Source organism: Chlamydotis macqueenii, chromosome 3, assembly GCF_036417535.1.
Source record: "Chlamydotis macqueenii isolate bChlMac1 chromosome 3, bChlMac1.mat, whole genome shotgun sequence".
NCBI classification, from domain to species: domain Eukaryota; kingdom Metazoa; phylum Chordata; class Aves; order Otidiformes; family Otididae; genus Chlamydotis; species Chlamydotis macqueenii.
Genome location: NC_141558.1, coordinates 114,365,971 through 114,386,408, shown reverse-complemented (window position 1 = coordinate 114,386,408; position 20,438 = coordinate 114,365,971). Strand labels below are relative to the sequence as shown.

Sequence of the window (20,438 nt, the reverse complement as noted above, 5' to 3'; positions counted from 1 at the left end):
CATGGGCAACGCAAAGAATATAATGCTCTTGTGAGTGTTGCCATACCACTGCTAGTTTACTTTTTGGCTGGAGTCCCAGAATGCTCACTGGCTTAGCAGGGCAAATCTACTTGTAAGCATTTCTGAATCTCCAAGTCCTAAAAAGCTAACACTGTAAAATTGCTGCGGACTACTGCTACTCTTCGCGCTCCCTAAATATTATTAGCATCTGCGGTGCGAGAGAAGGTGAAGTGTGGCAAGTGATTTGGCTTTCCCAGGGAGCTGATATTCTCCACCTGTGCTGCTGTTTCCCACATGTGGAGCAACGTGGGGAATTGCTGAAAACAACCAAGTTGGTCAGGGGCAAGACACCTCCAAGCATACACACCACATCGCAATAAATAAAGGAGATAAACTGGCCCTCACACAATTTCTCCTCTACTTTGAATAAAAAATCCAAAGAGAAAAAAAGGAGGAGAGAAAAAAGGTGTATGAGCAATGCTCTATGTCTAGGAAACTCAAATTAAGGGCAAGTAAAGTAGGTTTCTCTGGAGATCTCTTCTTGGGGCCTGTTGAAGAGTAACCAGCCAAAAGAAGGAGGGGAGCAATACAGAGAACTTAAAAAGGTGTAGGAGAAACTGCTTTTGATGTGTGTGAAGAACTCTGGGAAAGGGCTTAAAGAAAATTCCTGTTGATGTGTGTGTGTAGGCAAAATCCACCACAGCTCCCATGGGACAAACTTTGATAGCCCTTGCTTGAGAACACAGCTCTCACTGCCATGCTTCCACCTGTGAACCCAGCCTACAGTCCTGAAGAGCCTCCTTCTTCACCTGGCCTTAGCTTTTAAGGAGGGAAATGTTAAACCTTTTAGTTTTCTAAATGTCAATGTTATGATGTATAGGGTGAGTCAAGCTGGTGTAATTAATCTTTTTTTCCTCTTTTTTTTTTCCTTTTTGTTCCACCTACTCAGTAATGTCTAAGGCCTATGTAACTTATCCCCTTAAAGTTACAAACTTTCACCAATATTCGATGTCCATGGCTTCTCCTTAGACATCATTCTCGAGCCTGACCTAGCTCCAAGGAGAAGTGGCACTTCAGAACGTAAAAACCTGAGAGATGCCGAGAGAGGAATGTGTATTGAGAAAGGAACCAAAGTAGGACTGGGTCAGCTTTCACTTGACCACTTTCCATCATTCTGTTGACTGCCATTTTCTTGTATCTGCTGATGAGCAGATCTGAACACATCACATCCCTCTCACATCAAACACTTCAGCGTAACCCACACATGCACTCTGGGTGGGACCTAGCAGCTCTGTGACATGGCGCGGGCTACAATTTGGATGTAACCAGTCCTCATGTGGCATATTTCTAATACAAGAATGCTATGAGCAATTATAACCATGGCCACTGACTGTGAAATTTTGTGCTGTGGATGCAGCGTGGCTACACCTTGTTAAATAATGACACTGGATCTGTAGGAACCTCAGGGAAAACAGAGCAGTCTGTCACACGCAAGCATGCGTGTAGCCAAAATCGAGGGATGAGCGGGGGTTCTTACTTACGGGAGTGCAAATAGATTTCTTTGCACTTTTGTATCTAAATTAAATATCTGAAACTGACCTCAAGTTATGAGGACTGAACCTATTCTAGTCTGGGTATACAGCTGCAGCATTGCAGGAGAACATTAGAAAGGATCAGATGCCAGGAGTGGTTCAAATCCACAAAACCATCTGATACGAGCTCGAGAGTAAAGAAATAAACATTTTTGTTGTGGGACATTGGACTGTGTTCCCTACGAGAAATGCTGCAGCAGGAAAAACAAACGCACGAGGAACACTGTTTAAACAACACAGCCCTTCCCAAACCAGAGGCAACATATCCCACATTTAATTAAAAAGGGAAGGATTTTGGCAACAACGCCACAGAGCTGGGAGAGGGTGGTGGTCCTCACATCTAGATAAGGGCTCTGGCTAGGGTTTGGCTTTTGATAAAGACTTGACTTTGTGCTAGCATTGGAGGCATCAGAAGTTGCACCTAAGATTTCATATTCAGGTAATCTGGGATCTTACTTTGGTTTATTGCACAATAAACTCTTGCTGTTTTTAATTCTAACCTAGTATTTGCTTATCATGTTAAGATCTGGGGATGTGAATTTGAATCTGAATTTTAAAAACTCGAGAGCTGGTATCGCGGCTAACATTGTTGTTTCATCATTAAAGCCATTTATCAGATGCAATAATATGAATTATATTGTGCTAAAAATCTTTATCTACAAAACCCCATTTGTCATGATGAGTATTAGGATAATGTTGTACACACACAACTGCACAACGCACATTCTGCATTTCCAAAATTTGCTGATAGCTGCTATTGCTACCTCTAGCACCCATCTGAAATAGCCAAACACGTTTCTTCACAAGTCTGCTGAAAGTTTTCCTACGCTTTAATGAGCCCAACGCTCTCTGAACACCATACACAGGTGATGAGATGTCATGCCTTCCCTGCGCATACATGAGCCATTATTTAACCGTTATCTATTCTCTTTCGGTTCTGTGTCTGCAAGTCAGAAGCTGTTTCCATTCTCTAGTATCCTCCACTGGACTTTCAGGGATAAAAATGCATTTTCAAACATGCAATTCTATGGCAAAATGAAAATCGTCTTTTAATAGAGTTTGCAAAATTGACAGCTCTACTTAACAAGCCATTAAATTATTTACAAAGTAGGAGCTGCTGTTGTAAAAATACAGCCTTTTTTTGGCATGAAAAATAAACTAGTTGATAAGTGAGAGATAAGCCATTTGACTTCTTCTTTGTGTGCCCGGCACGGTACGCAGAGCCAATTCTGTACAATCTGATGTTTACAGAGCAATCGTAATGTACGACCTCCTTAGGCAACAGGGACACAAGGAGCCTTTAAAACGCTGAAGCAAGCATTTAATCAGAACTCTTCATGCTGATCTTTGAAAAATTCAATAAGTTCAAAAAATGTAACTCCTTCTAAAGATAAAATATCAGTTTTTTGCTTCAGGAGTTGCAAATATATATCCCAATGAACTCCCAGTGAACCACACAGACTTCAGACATACTGCTCTTTTTTTTTTTTCTTTTTTTTTAAATAAGTAAATAGTAGAGTTTTTCTGAAAGAAACAAATCAAGGGTCTGAAGAAATGCAAATGGTTAAGCAAAGCAAGTGCTGTAAAATCGTATAGTTTAGTAATAAACCAAACAAACACACCTTTTTTTTCTCCAGGCATTGAAACAAATTCTATTTTTTTACCTGAACAGCTATTTCCATGTGAATAAGTTCATCTCTTCTTTTATTATGCAGTAACTTCTTTCTTTAGTTTTAATTTTTCATTTTGATTTGTTGAAATCAAGGTCTCACACTTTTGTGAGTTCTTGGTTTTGGTTTTGGCTTTTTTTTTTTTTTGAGGCAAGTAATTGCTGCAGGAGGCATGAGCTTCAGCATGATCTCACGCATTATCAAATTTTTCCACCTCAACTCTATCCCAGGTTTCACAAACTACATGAAGGTATTTCTAAAGCCACTGGGTGAAATTCTTCTGGTATTGAAATTAGTGGGAATTTCCATTGCTGAGTTGAGTGTGATTGGCTCTTTTTTTTTTCTGGCTAAAATGGTTTTCCTGAAAATGTCTTTCTAAATGAACAGATTCCAATAAAACTATTTAGTTTCAACAAATTCCTGCAGGGAAACCACACAGCTTTATTTGTGTATTTGTAAAAACAGAACTCTAAACTTCTCTCCTTCTTTGGGTCTAGTTTTCCGTGGCTTCTTATTTTTAGATTATTTTCATGTTGTGTTGTTCCTTCCCAGGGCTGACATGTTTTCATTTGACAAATACAAATTGCCAAAATATTACTTTGATAGTACTTTTAAAACTCATTGAGAACATTGAGAACTCATTGTTACTGCTGAGAGAGCTGGAAAAGGCACATTAAATCAGGATATCTCTCATTTGTGTTGTAATTTAACAATTTGATACCTGAAAAGATAAGGCACTTCAATCACTACTAAGTAGAAGCAACACTTAATGGTAGCATAACATGTCATTATTTCACTTGCTGGATATTAGGCTTATTAGCAGCAGCAAAACCGTTTCAGTGGGTGTGCCAGGAAATTTAAGAATTAAAACAAAAGTTATGTGATAAAACTAAAGAAGTTAACACTTACAAACAACTTTTTTGTTGTTGTTGTATAGACAGTTGTATTTCACTTAGCAGTCTTCTGTAGCTTGCAGTGAAATCTGGCTTTAAAACTTTCTGCAAATGGAAATGCCAAGTCTTTACTAGCTCCAGCAGAGATTTCAATCTCTACTACTCATTTGCTCTGCTAGAATCGTCCACAAAATTAACTTAACCACTATATAGGCTGAATAGTTCATTTTATATCTCCCTGCAGCCTAGGTAATCAGGTTCCTTGGGAACTACCCTAGCAGTGCCAATATTATTTAATTAAAAAAAAAAAAAAAAAAAAAAAAAGGTGTGTCTTACAGAGTGATCCAGATGTGGTAGTACCAAGCTGTGATGGGTCGCCAGCTGAAAGATTGAATAACCAAGGCTTCGCTTCAATTCCAGGCTTTTTCACTTCAAAGGCTTGACTAGTGTCCCAGCAATGGAGATCTTACACCTCTAGATCTTATCATATTTCCCGAACCATGTGAAGTCTGCCTGGTAATCTTGGCAGCAGGCAAGCGGCTCTCCTCTCGGCTGCCGATGCATGTTAACAAGCTGGAGTGCCAAGATCCAAGGTGAGCAACCCAAGGCTGCTATTGCTCAGTAATTACAGCAGGCATAGGAAGGAGGACACTCCTGGTGACTAGGCATTTTCTTTGTTTGGTAAGTGGTACTTTAGACCAGGTCTTTCTTTCTTTTTTTCTTTTTTTTTTTTTCTCATTTTAAGCTACTATCTAGAAATACCTGTTCTGAAGGAAAGCTGGGCAAAAGCTGCTGGTAAGCACCGAGGTTCTCATTGTTCGGAGTGAAGGCTACAGCATTGGAAATGTGGGTGCGTGTTCCACAGCATCTCAGCAAAAGCATTCAGGGAAGACCTCATTATTCTTAAGTGATGCTCTAGAGACTCCACAGAGGCAAAAGTGCCTCCGGCATTGCAAGCCCCAACCCACAACGGGCAAAGCAGGCGCTGCTGAACTTGCGTGTTCCTTCAGCTGCTCTTCGTGACGCCCGTGTACGGGGCACACCCTCTGCTTGGCACTTCCAGCCCAAGGACCGAGTGTCTCCACTCCCGGCTTCCACCCTCCGGGGATCCAGAGCAGGGAGATGTGCCGGCCAGACCAGAGGCAGGTAGGCTCAGGGGAGAAGAAAACCATTCCAGGGGGTTAATTGAAAAAGAAATACATCTGCAAATACAATATGCAGAATGGCAGCCTGCAAATAAATGCTGCCAGCTGGAAGCTGGCCGAACTGATAAAGCAGAAAAGAAATTGGGGGTTAAACGTTTTGGATGCTGAAGTCTTGGAGTTCAAAGAGGAGCTCAAGGAAACTCCCAGCCACCAAGTCCGTACAAAGAGGCTCTAGGTAAACACAAGCCTTCTGCAGGACAGCTTTATCCCAAACAGAGCTTCCAAAAGGGGATGGTTCAGGTGAATGGTGAAGGGATATCTTTTAGTCTCTGGGAGCTCCTGTACAAGGGAAGACAAAGCCCATGGGTGAGCTACAGCTGAGGGGCAGGAGTTGCTTTCCACAGGGAAATGGATGAGAAGTGCATAGAGTTGGAAGAACAATGTGTAGCTACTTGGTAGAAAGAGGGAGAAGGGAGCTGAGGAAAACCAGGGTAAGGCTGGTGGTCACTCTGCCTTCCTTGAGGCATCAGCTCCTGTCCACGTCAGGAGGGGGGCACTACACCTGATGGCAACCCTATTTTCACCAGCTATAGAAAAACTGAGGGATTGCAACTAGAAACTCCTGCATAAATCCCAGGGAGTAAACACCACTAAAAGGATGCTTCCTTTTCCAAAGAAAAATCTCTGTTTCGGGTCTGCATGGGCTACTGTTTGCTATGCAGTGGACTGGGGGTAAGAAAGCCACCTTTTTCCACTGGACGAGGAAGCTGTACTCAAAACAGAGGACAAGACAACTGGTGATGTATCTCTCTGATATAAGAAAGATACATCACCTTCCGTGCCAGGCCCTTCTGGTGGTTTTGTGACAAGGACCCTGTGTTTCCAGCACTGACCCTTCCTTAGACGGTATAAAACAAGACCATCTTGGTCTTTTTTTTAATGTGCTGAGGTCAGGGTCCTTCATGAATGAGCTCTGCATCATTATCCCATGCTAGAGTGGGGTACAAGAGCAGCACGAGGACAGCAAGGCACGGCTCCGTAACACTAAGGCTCTTCATGCCGGAATTACCTTTACAAGTGGGAAAGTCTCAGTCGTAGCATCAACACTTTTTGAGCAGGTGCATAACGATGCCACAGTGCTGGAGCAAGGCTAGAGTTCAAGAGTTAGCTAATTGTATCACTCTCAAAAAGGAATTGCCTCAGACCAGTTAATTTGTCAAGATAACGAATTGCAGCAATTCTCCTCGTTTGGAGCTGGGCCACTAACACAGATCTGAACTGTATTTAAACTCTTGATGACAGAGACTGAAAAAGATATTGCAATACTGGCGGTACAGGTTCCTAAAGCAAAACTGCATGTACAGCTGGAGCTGAGAGGCAGCAAGGGCATGCGAGTACACATCCTGCATATCCCTTAGATATGAAGAAATTCCCCGGGGCACCGAGTCTGGTGCCTGGGCAGGCAGAGTTCATCTTGAATCTTTGGGAGTGACTGAGGTCCAAAAAGGATAATACAGTACCCACCAAGTCTCAATTTCTGCGATACAAGATAACACGTGCAGAATTTTTACCTCCCTCCTCCAAAAAAAAAAAGAAACAGACCCCCAAAGTACTGATTTGATGTTCCTGAAGGTTTTCTGGTAGCTGCAAGAAAAAAAACTCCTCCGTGGGCCTAGTGCTGTGATTCCCATGGCACTGTATTCTCCCAAGCCCCTGGTCTCTACTGCGTTTTTCTTTTCTGTGCAGCAGTAGACATGAAGAAGTTTGGAGGAGAGCAAAAGCAGAAGAAAGCTTTGGTAAAAATGCAGGCTTAGCCCAATGACTGTCCTCTATTTCTGTTGAAAGTGAAGCAGACAGCATGTATGTCCTTGTGCCAAACCTTCTCTTTTGGCTGCCAGGTGGTCTTTCCCCCACAACAGAAACATGGACCAGAATAAATCCTGTACACTGACTCAGCAGAACCGAAAAGAATCAGAGATGTGCAATACCATCCCTGAAGGATGCTCCAGACATGCTTAAGTTGGGGAGCAGGATCAGCTTTCCCTGGACTTCACTGGGGTGCTCCTCTAAAGAGGCTAGGACAAAGCTTCTGCTGCTACTGGCACTCTTACGCATGGAGTGGGACACACTAAAGTCTCTTCCACTTGTGCTCCAGCAGTGCTTTTCGGTCTTAGAAAAAGCAGGAATGTTTCCAGAAATTATTTAATGCTGTTAGGTTAAGCAGAAATAATGTCAGGTAAAGACTGAGAAGTATGCAAGACCTTTGACAAAGACAACTTGACTTGCACCTTGCACTGGCACACCCTCTCCAGGAAAAGGATGCACAGAAAACAAAATTGGTTGTTGATGACTCTATGACTATGTCAGTGCCTTAAAAAGCATTAACACGAGAAATTAGCCAGAGAGCTCATTTCAGACTATTCCTGCGGAATGGTCTACTTAGGAATGAAATTACTTTCTTTCTCACGTTATTCATAATAATCACTCCCTACCTGTATGTCCACTTAATTTAGAAAAGCAAAGTGGCTTTTATTTTGGAATAAGTGCATCCACAGGCAAAGTTATTTCAAAATAGCTAATCTGGTCATTGCCACACGTAAACAAGCCCTTATAAATTGATGGGATGGCAAAGAACTCGTGAAGGTACGGCCCAGGACTTCTTAACTCAATTTGCAAGCACTTACTTAAACCTGTCATCCTCAGGGCTCATATGGTGATCAACAGAGCTTACAGAGAGCCAGGTTCAATTCAAACAACACAGTCATATGTTTGAAAAAGAAATGAGCTTTTGAAAGCTGTCTCCTCCTGTTGCCCCCTCAAGTTCCAAGTCTATCTTGCTTGAGTTGCTCCTCTCTTTTAAATACCACAGTCAAGCGGTAATCTAGGGTTTAGCAGTTCTCAGAAGTGTTGATTGCCCATAAGGCTGGGTCTAAGGCTGGCTGGGGCTGGAGATGAAGGGCAGCCTCTTCTAGAACAAGCAAGTGACTGACAAAGGGTAACTTTACATTGCTTGCAGCTAGTTTCTTGGCTTTGGCTGCAGTAGAAATGTCTTGCTGCGTGTGGATCGCAAAGAGTGGCTTAAATGTTAAGCTAAAAAATTGCAGAAAGAACAGATCTTTGTGTGATGGGTTACGCCATCTTGTGCAATACGTAAGGTGCTTATCTGTGTTTCTTCCCAAGACTTTTCTGTTGCTACAGTGCTCTTGGCAAAGAAAGGGCCATCTCAGACTGAAAATCTGGGCTGAGGTTGCTCCAACTGTTTGTGGCGGCTTAGCGCGCGTGTCCACACAGCGTGGCAGCAGCCAGAACTATGTTGGAGATGCAAAGCTACCTAGATGAGCACCCCTAATTCCTGCAGCTGTGCTAGTTGCTCTGTCCTGTGCAAGGGTGATGTGAACCAAATACCAGTCGTGTTAGAGACTGACCTTGTTTTCTTGGAGAAACCCATGTAAAAATGGATACAACAACGCTCTTGACACTTACCTCACAGGATGTTGTGAAGCTTAATTAAATGTGCGCAAAAGCATTTTGAGATCCTTAGATGAAAGAAGTTTTTATAAATGCAAATTATAATAATTACGGCTAGTAACCACCATCAACTACCAAAACAATTAATTCAGGTTGCCACAGGCCATCACAACAACGTGTGCAAAGAGGCATCAGCCATTTAATGACATATACATTGCGTGAGAACTCGAAGCCTTAAAAATGCTGTAAACAAAGAGGAAAAAAACAGACACTTCAGGCTTCCCACTGCCAGGTGCAGCTGGTGGAAGTTTCCTCTATTGCTTCCATCAGCCCCGTGTTTGCATCGCAACTCATCCCCACGGAGAAGAGCCCACCTTAAAGACCGCATCAGTGGGACCACTTTCAGTCCCTACGATTTTTAAATTTAACGTTGCAAGGAAACTGAAAATGGCTGCAAATAGCTTGCCTCACGAAAAATGGGAAATACATAAATATAAATCTGTTTTTTTGCTAATTCTCAGCCTCTAGCCCAGCCTGCTTACAGCATCACAGAACAGATTTTGGCTACAGGGTATTATCCAGCTGGCTTTCCAAGGGCAAAAACAAAAGGTAAGCAATCAAGGTGTGTCTGGCCAAATACTTAAAGGCCCAGTGCACACATTTAGTTGACAACTGACTGAAATCTGAACCATTTTGCTCAGCCTTTCTTGTTGCTTCAAAACTGATTTGGGCTTAAACAGCTAAAAACCTACAGGTGTTTAAATGCTCCCCCTTGTCAGCAGAACAGCCTCATCAGACATGGACTGAGGATGCGGTCAGACTGGAAGAGATATCCAAAGACCCCACAGGTGAATCCCAAAGAGCAGGCTGGCCCACCTGTGCCCCTCAGGCTTGTTTCATTGCTTGCCTTTAAAGATGAAAATTCAGAAGAGTAGTAGTTACTAAGCATCCAACTTACCAAAGCAATTAGGCTAAATGCACTGCAGCTAGAAATTTAAGCAATGCACTGAATTTAATTTGAGAATTCATGGTCATAAGACTGAAACCTTTAACATTTAACCTAGCAGCAAATTAAATCAGCTTTCTGATCAAGTAAAAAATTCTATGCTATTGAAGTTTGAAAGTGTGAAGCACACATTTATTAAGAGAAGGATTTTTTCTTTTTCTTTTAATGAAGAAAAACTTGGGACCAGTTAGTTGCCTAATCCAAAAAATGGAAAAATAGGAATACTTTCTGTAAATAAAGCTCAAATTACAAAACAGTATCACTTTTTGGCCTCTGCCAGACTAACGCACTCATAGTCAGTGGGTTTCAAGGAAAAGAAACGTTACTCATGCTGGAAGGTTGTATAGACTAAATTTACTCTGATATCAACAAATATCGTACAGAGTTTAACAGGAGCCAGCTTTCCACGTACCAAAACTGAAAATGCGTATGTTTTTCCAGTCCCTTTAAAAATACTGACTGCCTATAACACTTTTTGTGCTTTAAGAATTAGAATGCTAAGTTGAGAATTTATTGGATGTTTTCACAAAATGAGGGCCAAGTTTTTACGGAGTCTGTGTGTGTGTGTGTATCTGTATACAGAGAATTAGCAACCGGTGCAACATACAGAAAACACTTTATTTTAAACCTAGAAATTTTACGGCTTTATTGTGATGTGTACATATGCAAGTTGTGTGTTAGCACACACATGCACATAAACAGACATCCACAACATGCCTACCGACACCCTATTGCTAAGCTCTCTTAATGACACTTACACGGTGCTCTGTTCAATGTCTCCTGGCTAAATCCTACAATATGAGATAAACCTTGGACGCATTTTCTAAATGCACCTCAAGGCACCAGGACATAAAAGAAGTCGGGGTATTAGAGCACGTCTTGTTTTAACCATCTCTGGAGCGCCCTGACTGACACTTTACAATTTACAAGAAAGGTGTGGCTAATAAAGCCACTGAAGCAGATATAAGGGCAGGTCCTCCCTGATCGGCATTTACGGCCCGTCACTCACCCACTCCGGCGCTTTGCTGCACGGACTTGCTGATAACCACCAGCACATTCTGCGGTTCGGGTGCCCAAAGGCCTTAAAAGCCGATGCGACCGTATTGGCATCTGAAAACCCTGACTGATGGGTTGACACTTACCTTCCCACCCCTTACCATTAGAAGAGACTAATTTAGAGGGAAAACATAAAGCTTTGGAAAGGGGACATACTACGCTTTTTATGCCTTTCTGAAGGGGAAATGCGACCTTGTGGAAACAGTGGGATTTTCATTCCCAAGCTGTTCCTTCCACTCCCTGGGAAGAACTTCATCTTACTGGTATCCCTCAATTACAGAGTGGCATGAACACCAGAGTGGGTTTTGTTTTTGTTTTTGTTTTTTTTTTTTAAAAACCTCATGGAGGTAGTTTACACCACACGCTGCCTTCTGCAAACACAAATACTTTCTCCCTGCCTATTTAAATAAACTCCGTCAGCAGGAGCAGCGGCTGTGGATGCCGCTTGGGAAGCCGAGAGCCCCGGAGGGAGCTGTGGGCAGCTCCTGGTGTTGCTTGTGCTTCTGAAGGCAACCAGGAGGAAAGTCCACGGGAAGCAAAGCAAAGAGCTGATGCCTGATGCCAGGAAAAAAAAAAAAAATACTGTGGCTCCTGCTGAAGCTCCCCCCCATACCTCCCCTTTTCATTCCCTTTCTTGCTCCTCTTCTCACTGAAACAGACAACAGGAGTTTGGAGATAAGAGTCTGTCTCAGAGAGATGCTCACCTTTTTAGAAAAAAAACTTTTTTTTCTTTTTTAAAGAGAGGGTAATTAACCTACACTGCATGCTGTGATATCTGTTGAATACAGCATTTCTTGTCAGCCACTCCTTTCATCACTTAAAGTGCATTTTGTATCCATGGAAAGCAATTAATGTTCAGTAGGGAAAGTTCGCCCTTACAAAGCATCTTTCCACATTCCTGCATTGCCGCAGCGATCTTTTTCCCTCCTTACATGCCACTACCAGTTCTTCTCACACAGACACCAGTCCTTCCTCACAGCTCCCTCTGCCTCTTCTCCGACTTTGGGTGGAAACTCCTGCTTGCAGTTCCCATTTTGTGGGACATTTTTGGACAGGTTTAGGCTGCAGGTGGGACCTCAGCCCATTGTAGGGAGAAGGGATCAGTCAGAGGGAAAGTGTCACCATTCATCCTTTCTGATCTGTAAAGAGCGGCTGGAAGCGATAATTCTCTCTACAAGAACAGCGCTCAGTTTAAAGCAGGCTTACAGCTCTCTGCTGCTTTCAGGTCTATTTTACTAATGATTTTGCTTCAAAATCAGCAAAATTACCTTTGGACTCACCTAAACTAACCCTGGGTGAGAGTGCCATGTGAGCAGGTTATGCGTGTCCCCAAAGCCTCTACCTATACCTGCCCCGGGGTCTCGATGGAGCAGGGGGTACAGACAGCTACAGTGGCCAGTGCTGGGGGTTTCTCAAAATGCCAGCCCAGCTGGCGTTTTCATCTGCTCCGTTTGTACCACAAGCAAGAAGAAAAATCTGGTCTGAAAGCACCTGTGAAAATAAGGAGCTCTTCAGCTTATATTCCTGAAGTCAAAATAGATGTGTAGGATAGCAGGAACTATCAAGCCCCCACCAGTTCCAATACAAAAAAGGTTTAATCACTGCTATTTAAAATCGTACAAAGCAAAAGAGTTAGGATGCAAGTAAACTAAAGTACTGGAGACAACTTTCTTGGCAAGCTGAGTAGCATAAGCAGTGGAAGAAGATCATCGTGGCAACTCTTAATATGAAAATGGTCAAGGATTACTTCACAATCTTGTATTAGCAGGTGGCTGGGGCCATTTAATGGGGCATCTTTTCTATTCCTAATGCCTATAATTATCTACCATAAAGACAAGATCAAATTGGCATATGAGATTTTTTCTTTCCCCACCCCCAAATGGAAGGGAGGCAGGGCTACCAAATCATGGAAGCATTTGCTCTCTTAAAGAGAACTGCAGTCATCAACTTGGGGAATTGCAGTGGAGATAGTACCCCTGCCTTGGCTAGGATCGCTCTGGGCTGCGCGGCGCGTGCTCAGGACTAACGGCTCCTGTGCCATGCTGTTACTAGAAAACTGGGAGTAGCTAAAAGAAAAGCCAGCATGCTCAGATGCTTATCGCAGCAGCATGGTGCTACTCAAGATTTAATCTATCAATATAAAAAAAAAAACACCACCAAATTCAAGCGATGCTCACAATCTCTTCCATCTCAAAAGAGAAAAGAAGGCGGCAAAGCTGAATCCAAATGATCTTCTTGCACAACAGATTACCTGATTCCAGTGAAGGCCAAGCTGATTCAGCCATTATATTGATCTGGTCTAAATCTGATTAAAGTTAATGTTGGAAACATTTCCAGTTCCAAACACAAGGCAAAAAATGCCATCCTACAAGTACTTGAGGTATTCTCAATAATAGAGGCAACTGGAGACTACTTTTAAAATTATTTTTTTTTTCTGAAAATACTTTTTTCCCCCCAAACTGATTTTGATTTTAAAACTGTGCTAACTTTCAAAATTCCCATGTAACCAAAAACTGTTCGCTACCTTTGCCATCTCATTTTGGGAAGTGCCTGAAACTTGGTTTAAAAACAACTGCAAACTCCTTAATACACGTCATGTTTTCACAATTTCTTCACCATGCATACCACTGATACACCAAAATTAGGCAGAATTTCAGAAACAAAAAGTTGCTTTAAAACTAATTTTTAAATTTTTATATCCTTTTCTTCTGAATGAGTGGAACTTTTAGTTGTTTTTCTAAGACAGTATTTTAACCAATTTGTGCAGGATCCACCTATAAGCATCAACATCAGCAGGCACCAACTTAACAAGAGCAATTTAATATTTGCATATGGGCAAAGCAGTTTACCCCCTGTGGACTGCAAATTGCTAATAGTACCGACTGTTTCTTTTGCCCCCAAGTAGGGTGTGAGATGAGTGTGTGCAGAAGCTCTTGTCCTGTTTTTGTAAATACTACACTTCTTTAACAACTGCAGCACCAGGAACCGGAGACACACTGAATTAAATGCAAACAGACTTATCTTTTAGTAAACAACTTTAATTAGGTGATGGAAAAACCTGAAATAAAATGTTTCTTGCCTTCTTCAACATTCTCCTTCCTCTCAATTGCATATCGTATTTTTCCGGAGTCGAAAATGAGAAGTTTAGGATGGGGTGGCATCCCTGCACACCCCGAAATAGCCTTTGTGTATCAAGGTTGTTGTCACACTGACACCTAATGGCAGATACGAACTAGAGTATTACAGCTGATTTTCCCAGGGGTGCGTTTTTACCCTATGTTATAAAAATTCCTTCAAATTCTAGAATATAAGTGAGCTTAGAAAAGGGTTTTCTTTTTCTGAGAGGGTGGGGAGAAGCTGAGGGCTCAGTGCTGAACCAGCACGAGAAGAGCGAGAGGTTGTGGCTCGGGGCTTGGGTGCTGCTGGAAGGATGGGCAGCCTGTCACAGTAAGCTCACGCAGTCCCCAAAGGGAAACAAAAGCACTGAAGGCTAAAATGAGCTGGCCAAAGCCATCCAGTAGGTCGGTGACGGCTGGAAAGGTGAAATTTCATCCTGACATCCTGTTGTGTGGTTTCTGATCCTGACGAACAGGCAGCAAAGCTCTCAAACACACAAGGGAACAGGTTGGGACAGCATAGTTGATAATCATATATGAAAATAAGGCATTGACTAAAACTCATGCCTCCTTCAGGAATTTTTGAGGAAATGAGGAATTTTTCTGGAATATTTTACTGTTAAAAATCTGTTCATTATGGTGATCAGAGTGGAGTGGTCTGAATTCTTCCCTTACATACCTAAGGCGCAACAGCAGCACAGTCAGCAGATAATCTGGGTTTACATTGCATCGCACTATGCCCACACAGGCTCCATATCCGCGGCTGCGAGCTAAGCATCTCGCCATTTGGTGGCTAAAAGCAAGGGCCTAAGGTAAGCACTTTGTAGCTGTTTTTCTTTGGCCACAATGCATCCTATGCAGTAAAATAAATAATTAATTGTAGCCATAATCTTTCATCTGGTTAATAGAAGTTTGTATTCTTTAGGCAGAGGTGTGGTGAAATTTAGCAATGAACTTCAAATGATGATTCAGGAGAAGTTTAGACTGGGTCCCAAATCCTTCCTTCCACGGGTTACGTGGCGCAGTCAGAGAGCGAGCTCGTGTAAGGCTCCTGATGGCTCACGAGCGGCAACGCTTCCAGGTGATGTAAGATCAGGTCCTGGGGTTATTCTGCAAGGTCTTTGGGACAGCTCCAGAATTTGCTCTTTACCCAGTGCACTTCAGGCATATTTGATATCTCCAGGGGGGATTTTCAGCAGTAAGAACATTAGCAAAGGAAATGACTAAATTTAGCAGAGGTATATGAATAAGTATAGTAAGATGTAGCAGAAAGTAGGTTACATCAAGCAAAAAATATATGCTAGTGGTTGTCATGAAATAATGCTATATTTTTTCAAACCCTAGAAGTCATGCATAGCTTTTTAACACTAGTCTGCAGGAGAAAATGATGTCTTCCACACTCCTTCACAGTGAAAATTCTTAAACTATCAGTTAAGTGGCTAATCCACGAGATCTGCTTTATGTGACTATACCCTGACCTTTTACTGATCTCGTGGTATGCAAGGACTCAGAGCCATCGCTGGTGAAGGACAGCAAGAAAGTCCTCCTGCCACTGGTTCCTCAGGAGAAGCCAGGCTGAGCTCTGAGCACCATCCAGCCGGGGCTGGTGGAGTCAGGCAGGGCAAGCCTCCACGTTGACATCAAAGACAGCCTTGCAGACACATTTGAAAGGGATCACTTTAAATATGGGCAAGAGTGGGGTGAGGAGGGGGGGAAATTGTGCCCGCCCCCCAGAGGGGAAGCAGGGACACGGGTGTGGGGAACCTCAACCCCCCGGGAAAGGTAGGTGATACAGCCAGGCCCTGGGCTGGGAGGGCAGGAGGCAGAAATCAAGCGGCTGTTGCATCTTTGGTTATCACAAAGATGAAAAGGTGGGACCTGCAGCATCCTTGCAGTAACTAACTAATTATAATGATCACCATACATGCTTATAAGCTATTATTAATGCTATCTTTTCATCATATTATAATATTTTGCCATTTCATAATATCAACATTACAGAGACAATCAATGCTGTTTCACAATCTATTTTTTAAGATTGAATTTTACAATTTGAAACCTAGCACAATTCAGGACTTTTGGTATCTTGAAAACACTGTGAAAAATGTTATTGAAGGGCAGACATTATTAATGCATGAGTTCAGGAGTTGCAGCAGTCTCACGGCACTGAGATTTAAAGCAAAAAGGAGTCTTGATGCAGACTAACCAACAGGAAGGATATTTAGGGAAAAGATATTTCAAAGAGTGTATGTTGAGGGAAGAAAGCAGCCATTAATTCTGGACGTACTTACTGCCTTGCATTAGGCACTGTTGATCAGTTCTTCACCAATGCTTTTTCTTGAACAGCCCATTTCTGCTCTTCTTCTGGCCAAGTCTGGCACTTTAGCAAGTGCAAGACTGACAACAGCAATGGGAGCAAAACTGAGCTTTTCCCCGTGGCTTTTACCAGCAATATCTTGATCAGAATGTCACCAGCCCTGAGATGGGATTTTAATGGTGAACTTGGTTTTGTTAGACTGAGAGCATTCACGAAGAACTAACATCAGGTCATCAAACACCGTTGCATCAAACTGGTGGGAGTTTTTCAGGGGTGAACTGTCAAGCAGCTTCTTGTGCAGGAGTCTTTGGAGGAAAACAACCTCAAGTTCTGATTTTGCCGTGAGCAATTCCATGGGAACCCCACTTAAGAGCTTGTGGTGTGGCTGGAGAGTGAAGTGATGTAATGAAAGAGGAGGCAACAAATAAATAGTCCTTCAACGTTTTTGTTTGTTTGTTTGATCAGAAACCAGACATGCAAAGATTTTGCAGATCTCTTATTTACAAGAGTTGGTCCTCCTGAGCACAAGAATCTGCAGCCTTCTCCTGATGTTCATGGTATCTGATCTGTATCTGCTGTATCTGATCACTACTTCTAAAGCTCACCCACATGGAGAACATTTGGTAGTAATTCTTTGGCAGACCATTATAAAAGGACTTAAGTTTGAAATATTACAATCGAACGTTAAATTGACACCTCGCGTCAGCCCACCACGATACCTCTTTCCAATTCCTCTGCTGTCATGCCACTGATGTGATGAATTGCAGCCTGTCACACCACGTTACGTTACAGAGAACAAACAGGACAAAACACATACCAACTGCCATGCAAATATGTGTTTGCCAACGCTTTTCAGTGCGCAGAAATGCAACCGGCCAATTCCCCCCCAGAAAACGAGAGGCTCCAGAATGGCTCTAGGGTGTGTGAGACAAACACGCCTCTGACACGCCGGGAACACACGGATACAGCTCTCAGCTGGCTGCAGCAATTATGAAAGCACCTCCTGCTGTGATTATTTCTTGTTCCTTCAGAAAAAAAAAAAGCAGCAGCGGATTCTGTGGCTGCTGATGTCATGAAGCAAAACATAAATACGTAATAATTAATCCAGCGCTTGTGTTCAGATTCGCAACTGTTTTTATGACTGGCCAGATTTTGGCTGTGTATGTGTAAATATAACACCCACTTAAGTACACACACACGTGCATACGACGAGATGTGTGAATATACATTATGTGGCTTTTAACTGCAGCCTTTTAGCCTACATGTGGGCCTTTTGAAGCTAATGGGAGATTTACCAGGGGCTTTTTCACAGAGCTGTAGGCAAGACTGGAATCCAGCACATATGAATATTATACTATAATGACACAGTGTAAATCGTCTAGTTTGACCTACAGTGAATTAGAGGCCACTAAATTTCATCCAGGTATCCCACACCAAGCCAGAAAAACTTGTGTTTGACTAATGCATAAATTGCATTTGGCTAAAACCTATTTCCCAGAAAGGTATTCATTTAGTCTCCATGCAAAGACACTTTCCCTGCATCAATTTCTTTGATAGTTTGTTTCAACAGTTATTTTAACTGTGTGTGCTTTTTATTTAAATTGACTTAAGTCTATGGAGTCAGTGCTAAGAAGTCAAATTCCTGCTTAAATTCCTAGCTATAATGTCAATGGATACTTGCGTACTGACTCGCTTCTCTTTACTCCAATGCCATGCCATGGGCATCCCTTCGAGATCTTTTATGCTGAAGTATCCTTTATCCTCACACAAGGAATCTCTGAATTGTTTTCACTTTTGTAACTTACTTCTTGACATGTTGCCATGGAAAATAAGTTGTTTACTTGGTAATTAGTGTCATCCATTCTCTATTCTCTATGCGCATCAACTTTGCTGGAGGTTATAGGGATAAGATGAAAATATACTGAAAAGGTCAGAGACGAGAGACCTCGTACACCTTGCAATAACCTAATTGTTAGTAGAATAAATACAGGTCAAACACACAACTCCTTTCAATTTACAGAATTTGGAAATACTGTAATTTTTTTTTGTTTGTAAACCAGTCATAGTATGTGGCTATACATAGAAGAAAAAATTTAACTCCCTAAAGCTGGCTCTTCCAGTTACTAATTTTTCTTTTTTTTTTCCTACTCAACATACAATTAAAATGAAGCAAAAAATAGTTAATCTATGACTTCTCAGTAAGACTTTTTTATATTCAATAGGCCATAATTTTACTGCTGACTGATATTACAAAATATGGGGATCATTAAAATGAAAATATTAAGGCGAATAGTGTCTTCATTTTAGGCATATAGTGGTGCTTTTAAAATCAGATTCAGAATATGTCACGATAAAGAAGGGAAAAAAGTGGAATGCCATGATTACTCTAAAGCTTGACACAAAATTATAAATCTCTTTTAAGTGAAGATACACAGTTCTTTGTGTTGACCTCTGCAGCTAAGCAAACCATCTAGCCTTTGATGTACTTATAATTATTAGGGGCTGAGGATTATGTCTTTAGACAAAGCTGTCTAGCAGTGGGAAGGTATAGATCAAAACTGACATCATGACACAAACAAGCAGAGAGGTGAGATGAGGTGGAGCCAAAAATAATTTGGCACTACTATGGACCTTAACTAAAACACACAACTTCACTTCTTGCAAAGAACACAAGGAGGGGAGCAATTAGTTAGGGTTTGTAACCTCTCAATAGAGTAAAATCCTCACTACTAGCTGGAAAATTAAAAATGTAATTAACAAAAAGCTAAACATCAGAATAAAGATGCCCGGAGAGGTGCTAGATGCCCCATCCCTGGAAACATTCAAGACCAGGTCTGACAGGGCTCTGAGCAACCTGATCTGGTTGAAGATGTCCCTGGTCCTTGCAGGGGGGTTTGACCAGATGACCTTTAAAGGTCCCTTCCAACCCAAACTATTTTATGATTCTATGATACCTGCTTGTCTTGAAACTAGGGGACTCAGCAGTCTACATCAAGTAGAGTACCCTTCCAAATCAGCCTCTGTCATTTTTTTGTAGAGGGCAGGAGTTCTGGTAATGCCAGGCCTATATGTGAGCTTGTTACTTGCTAAAATCCCCCATCAAAAGCCCACTGAAGACGGTGGAAATCTTTCCATTGTGTTTAGTGGGCACTGCATCAGATGCTGTGTGTGGTTTGACACATGCATGAGAGTGGACACACGAGCAGAGTTCGTAATTTAAAATTACTATGGATCTTCAAAGACATTCATCTTGTGTGGCACAAAATTAAACAAGTGCTTGTGGAAACTAATTTCTTGCCATAGGTTTACTGCCAATCATACTTTAAAAACATTTTTCATTAAAAATGTTTTTCTGGCTCTCTGGGGAAAAAGTCACATTATTAGAAAAATAAAAGCAAAGGATTTGATTCCAGAGGTTTTGATTGACTTAAACTGAAAAGGTAAATAAATAAGTAGGAGATCTACCACTTATACTGAGGGGAGCAGAGCTCTAAAACATGATAGCATAAACAGGTGTCCCCCGAGTCTTTCCATATCACAGTTCATCTCCGTATTGGATAATACCTTTTAAGCATGCCATAAACATGTTATGCAGTGAAACAAAAATCATGCCATGAAATAAAAGGCTAAGATTTTCAGTTAACTTGAAACTTGATAGCAAGAGAAAGATGTATGCGTCAAGAAAGAGTAGGAAACGAAGAAAGCTTTGTCATCAGTGTCAGAGAGGGTACATGGGGGTAAGGAAGAAGTCTACTGCTTGATAGATGAAAGGAGTCATTATGGATCAGAAGAGGAACAAATGTTACCAACTATGCTAATGCAGGGCCAGAGAAGGTTACAAAAACAGGAGGACAATTCTAACATGGTCTTGAAATGCAAGCAGGCTCGCCAGGACTGTCAGGAATAGGGGAAGATCTGAGTAAATTACAAGTGATTTGGAGGGAGTAGACTGTATGCAAGACCAAACTGGTATTTCAGACACACTGTATGGAAGACAAAACACCATAGTATGTGTCATTTTTAATTATCACAAAGAACATGTAAGCCATTCCATATAAAACACTACCACAGAACTAAGAAGAAATGAATAAATTCTTCACTTAAGGTTCAAACTTGTGATGTTCCTTGCCAGTAAGGTGAAACATTTATTTTGAATGTCATGAACAGGGTAGGAA

The 20,438-nt window shown here is 41.8% G+C and overlaps 1 protein-coding gene across 1 annotated transcript in view; it reads right to left on the bottom strand.

Moving 5' to 3' along the window:
- WDPCP (WD repeat containing planar cell polarity effector) overlaps window positions 1–20,438 on the bottom strand; it is a 107,771-nt gene that overhangs the window by 18,537 nt on the left and 68,796 nt on the right. The gene's annotated exons all lie outside the window — the stretch shown is intronic.